Source organism: Leptodactylus fuscus, chromosome 3 (assembly GCF_031893055.1).
Source record: "Leptodactylus fuscus isolate aLepFus1 chromosome 3, aLepFus1.hap2, whole genome shotgun sequence".
NCBI lineage: Eukaryota > Metazoa > Chordata > Amphibia > Anura > Leptodactylidae > Leptodactylus > Leptodactylus fuscus.
Window position 1 is genome coordinate 201,663,139 of NC_134267.1, and position 5,993 is coordinate 201,669,131.

At 41.3% G+C, this 5,993-nt stretch overlaps 1 pseudogene; it reads right to left on the reverse strand.

Moving 5' to 3' along the window:
* Window positions 1-2,512: 2,512 nt before the first annotated feature.
* Window positions 2,513-5,183, reverse strand: LOC142196924 (alpha-1,4-N-acetylglucosaminyltransferase-like; annotated as a pseudogene).
* Window positions 5,184-5,993: the final 810 nt, after the last annotated feature.

A 5,993-nucleotide genomic window follows, 5' to 3' on the forward strand; every position in this document is an offset into this window, starting at 1 on the left:
AAACCTCTAGAAAGTGACCCCATTTTGAAAACCGCACCCCTCAAAGAATTTATCAAGTGATGTAGTGAGCATTAGTAACCCCGAAGTGAATGTGTAAGCTGTGCGGAGTAAATTGGGTACACCAAATCCCATTCTATTTTCCCACTAGCTCCTATGACACGGACGGGGAAGAGGGGCATTCTGGGGGATCAGCGCTGGTGTATTATCTCTCATAAGCTCTAAATATGGGAGGTCCCCTGAAAACGCTCACACAGCTTATACATTTCCTTCTAGTCGCAGCCACTTATGTCCTAATGATTTGGCGACTTTTGGGGTTTTTGTCTTGACATTGTACAAGCTAGATTTTTATTTTCTGGCAATGTGGCCAAATGAGGGCTTGTTGTTTGTGGTATTAGATGTGCTTTTCAATGCCACCATTTTGGGGCCTGTAACTTATTGATTACATTTTATTAACTCTTTCTGGGTGGGATGTAAAAGGAAACATCAATTCTGGCATTGCTTTTTAGCATTTATCTTTTTTCCTGTGCAGCGTACAGCATAAGTAACATGTGACCTTTATTCTGCGGGTCGGTATGGTTACGGCGTGCAGCGTACAGCATAAGTAACATGTTACCTTTATTCTGCGGGTCGGTACGGTTACGGCGATACCTCATTTATATTATTTTTTAATGCTTTGCTATTTGTGCAGAATAAAATTCAATTTAGGGAAAAAAAAATCAATTATTTTTGCATCGCCATCTTCTGAAAGGCATAACATTTTTATCTTTTGGTAGACAGAGCTAGTTGAGGGCTTATTTTTTGCGGGAAGACCTCTGCTTTTTATTGGTACCATTTTGTTTTTCATTTGACCATTTGATTACTTTTTATTGAACATTTTGTAAGGGAAAGGTGGTGAATAATCATTATTTTGTGTGGTTTTCTACGTTTTTTTATGACTTTCGCTGTTCGGGTTAAATAATGTTTTAATTTTATTGTTCAGGTTATTACGGACGCAGTGATACTAAATATGTAATGTTTTTTCTATTTTTCTTTATTTTACCTAATAAAACATTTTATATGTGGAAAAAGGGATTTTTTGGGCTTTATTTATTTCTAATTTATTTTAAACTTATTTAAACTTTTTTATTTTTACTTTTTTTACACTTTTTTTTCTGTCCCCATGGGGGATTGAAGCAGTGATCACTACTGTATCTGAAATACATGTGTTACACGTGTATTGCAGAGCACAGGAAGCTGTCATCCTGTGTAGACGCACAGGATGACAGCTTCCATTCCTGGCAGGATCAACCAGGTACATGCAGGGGACGGCATGGGGCTTCCCACTACCAACACCGGCATCCCCCGAAACCAGAGCGGGCGGTGCCGATCGCCACCATTATGCTGCAAAACCCCGGAGATGCCAGCGGTCATGTTTGACCGCCGACATTTCAGGGGTTAACACCCGCGATCGGACCCGGATCCGACCGCGGGTGTTACAGGGCATAGTCAGCCGTGTATTACGGCTGACACCCGCAGGGCATGGTGCGCACACAGGTTCTGTGTGCGCACCATGCAGCTGCCGTACTAGTACGGCGGTTTGCGGGAAGTCCTTCCCGGCAGCGCCGTACTATTATGGGATGTCGGGAAGGGTTAAAGGCTCCACTCACTCCAAGGGCCAAAAACACTGCTTTCTAAAGTCTCTACTCATGCCAAGGGCCAAAAACACTGCTTTTTAAAGGCTCAACAAACCCAAAGGGCCAACAAATCTCTGCTGGTGCAAGGCTGAACTAAGTTAAATGGCCTAAAACTCTGCAGGTAGAAGGCTGAAGTCACCTGAAGGGCCTCAATCTCTGCTGGTAGCTCAGCTTAAGGGCCTGTAATTTAATTTGAAAGCGCTCATGTTAAGGGCCTTAAAAGTGAATTTTGGAAGGTCTTACCACATCACACACACACACATCCACAATGACAGTTCAGGGTGGGGACTGAAGAATTTTCCATTGCCTATTCCATCTGTGGTTGTCATGGGCAACGTGATTTAAAGGGGTGCTTGTTAATGTTTTTTTAGCTTAAATTTGGGTTTGTGTCCATCCAATTGGGGGGTAAAGAAGGTTTCCAGGTATTTTCCCACTTTGATAGAGGTTTTTTTGAGTGTGAAAAGTGTGTAGTTGTTAGGCTGTGATAGTGGGGTAATAGAGGGACTTGGGCTTGTTAGATGCCCCCAGGCATGCTTCCCCTGCTGTCCCAGTTGCATTGCAGAGGTGTTGGCATCATTTGCTGAGGTGTGATAATGGACTTGGTGACCCTCCTAAATCAAATGGGGGGATCCCTGAAACTAAGCATTTTCTCCCATAGACTATAATGGGGTTTGATATTCGTTCGAATAGTCGAATATTGAGATGCTATTCGGAATGAATAACAAACATCAAATATTTTACTATTCACTCATCTCTACCCTTTAACAAAGTGTAAATGTATCTTGTATAACAAAGCCAACACATATTTGCATTATAAGATCCATTTGGAATGACAAAGACTAATGGTGACTGGTTACATTCTTTAAAATACTTTCATAGGTGGAGGGGCAGTATTGTTGATAGAGATGTTCCACTAGTGTGTTACTGCCGACCATCATGAACTTTCTTCCGTTATTCATGTAGTTCCAGAGGTGAAGAGCATAAGAATTATTAAAAGTTGGTAAATCTTTCCAAACCTCAAAGTACTTTCCCCAGGATCCAACACCTATGGGATAGAATCGTTCAGTATGAAAGTAGAAGAAATTGGCACACTTGAGATGATCCACGGAGGTAAACTTGGGAACTCCACAATACTTGTTCACAACACGTGTAAAAAGCCTTGGTCCTTGTTGTCCCCATACATTTCCTCTATAATTCTGTACAAAGTTTTCCATATACTCCCACATTAAATTATGATGCAGAGAAAAACCAAAAACACCATTGCTGATAGCTGTGGCATGCTCAGGAGCTAGAAAATTGTCTTCAGGAATGGGTCGAATTGAAATGAAATGCCTCCATACTTCCAGATCACGGCTAATCTGCAAGCATCTGCTTTAACATGTGTCCAGTAATTTTCTTGTTTTGGGTCTACCTAAGGTTCGATAAGAGAAGAAGAAAATTATCAAGTAAATAGTGAGTTACATAAATACATTCAAGACAATAAAGTTAAAGGAGAGTCACAAGAAGACAACCCCTGCCCATATGCTCTCGTAGCAAATATTTGCACTTTTCCCTCAACATAATTATAGAGAAGAAAAGTCCCAATTTACAGAACATTCTTCATCACTGAAGTAATACATTCAAACAAATGTCCCAATTTAATCTGCATCTCTCACCATTATGGCATAACGCCCACCCGTCTAGGGCTGGGCGTTACTGACTGAATGGCGTCCCTATTATTTAACCTGCTGTAATCGGCATGGTCCTTCCCATAAAGGGTTAATGGTATTTGAGATTTCTGTGGGACTGTGCCAAACGTTAGGGATGCTCTCCCCTGCTTGCTATAGCATTGTTTGCTTATAGTTGTTTTGATTATAACCCCTACCTCCCCTATCAGGCAATTGGCTAATGGTTTTTGGTTTGTCCCAGGGTATAAAACTTTTGGCATCCCACTCACTTGTCCTCTTATCCTGATCCCCCTGCAGAGTTTTTCCCGCCCTCCCTCCCCTTTGTTATTTATTACTGTGTGAGTTTTTGTTACTGATGCTTGTCTCCCCTTTTAGAGACTGCGGATTAGAGGTCACAGCTGGCGGTTTTTGAATACAGAAAAGGGAGTGGAGGTGACATGCCCGCGGGGAGTCTCGCGGCCGGCATACCACGCCACGCCCACCAGTGGTGTTACGGTTAAGAAATTCCGTTAAAGAGTTATCTACCTCTTGGTTATCAATAAAGCTGTGGCCGACCCCGTCCACTAAATTGAGTTTAAAACAAGTGTGATGTCGTTATTTAGGTATGGGAAGCTAGTTGTTAAGGTTTACAGGTTGTTTGAGTCCAGTCAGTCTGTATTGGGTGCAGTCTTAGTACTATTCTACATATATATACAAAGAACTGATCATTTCAACTTCCTGTCACTTCAACTGGGAGAATATTCTAAAGACCCTCTAAAAGTAGAGCAGAATAGACTTGCAATATACAGCAAGATTTATCATTAACGAATGGGACAAACCATATATATATATATATATATATATATATATATATATATACTGTATATGTATATACTGTATATATATATTTATTTATTTATTTATATTTGTTTTAATCATTTATTTAACTTCAGTTAAAGAAAGAAATATGAGTCATAAATTTCAACAGTTGAATGTATAATGCAACATAAAGCAGTTTCACTGCTAAGTAATACAAAGAACGAAACGATCAATGTTTCTACTACTTAGGGCATTGAGGCAAAAAGATATGATTCATGGAAGTGAGATTCCGGTAACGATGAGATCCAGGAAGGATTTGGAATGAGGGAGACAAAAAAAAGATAAGTTTACATTAAAAAAAGAAGATAATGTGGGGGGGAGGGGAGTGTGCGGGAATGAAGGGAAGGGGGGGGGGGGGTATAAAGTAGAGACTATTATTGTGAGAGCCCAAACTGTTTTCGGTATTGTTTGCTTTTGAGAAAAGAGAACCAAGGAGACCAAGTCTTGAGATAGTTGTCATGGCACCTATTAGTCTAATTTATAATTTCCTCAAATCTGTGCAGTTGGTGGACTTTTTCCAACCATAGATTGATTGGAGGTATGTCCTGCTTAAGCCAATAAAGAGGTATTAGAGTTTTTGATGCTTCCAGTAGGATTGTAGTAAGGTCACGTGCAGAAGGGTGGAGTTGGTCTTGGGGTAAAGATAACAAAACCAGTTCTGGTGTCAGGTTGAGGGACAATCCAGTTATGGGGCTAATCTGTGACTCAATCTGACTCCAGAAAAATTGTATCCTCTCACATGACCACCATATATAAATGTGTTCCTGGTAGGGTCTTACACCTCCAGCATAAATCAGTGTCTGTCAGGTTGTAGTCAGGCAGGGGACCTATGCCATCTAGTAAGTGTTTTGAAATGGGCTTCCTGCATCCTAACACATGTAGAAAATCCCTGGGATCTGGTTAGGATAGCTTTAGTATCCTCATCATCAAAGGTTCTGCCCAGCTCCTTCTCCCACGCCTGAAGGTAGAGGGGTTTAACAGTCATTAGTCCCTACAAACGCTACATTGTTGATCCAGAGGAAGGCAAAAAACCCCATGAGGCTCATGCCAATTTTGCCCTACGTCAGGGGAAAAATTCCTTCCCGACTCCAAATCTGGCAGTCAGTATGAAAACCCTGGATCAACGTGTCCTTAAAATTCTAGAGTCCATAACCTGTTATATTTTTACTCTTCAAGAAAGGCATCCAATGCCCCTCTTTGAAAAGAGGGGTACAATCATAAATGAAAAGAAATGACTTATCGGCTTGGCTTAGGGGTGGGTGGGTGGGGAGTTGCTTTGTCAGCACTGGCAGGGATTCAAAAGGAATTTCCCCGCCCAGCGCTGCCCTGGATAATCCTGTGGGTGGCCCCGCCCCCCTCCCGGGCCACCAATGAATGGGAAGCCCCCCTTGAGGGGAAAGGCATAGGTCACACGGCCGCTCAATATCCAGCTGGCTTATACAGCCAGCCGACTTGCAAGAAGGCTAATACATTGTTTCTTCTGAATAAGAAATAAATTAATTATATTCCGGAGAGACTGCTATTGAGCAGATAAAAATGCCCTCATGAACAAACAGAATGTGAATAAAATATATGATTAATTATAAACATAATTATAGCTGGCCCTCAGATTATTAATCCAGGATGAAAGGTAAATATAATAAGAAGGGTAAATAAGAACATTCTTACTAATGAGAACTAATTCAGGGCTTTCCAGACGATGAAGAACAGGCCTGGAGGGTCTCAGATATGTGTGAGTCAAAAGCCCGGGAAACTGTTGCTCAATCACACATGCGCTGAAGGGTTTTAATGAGAT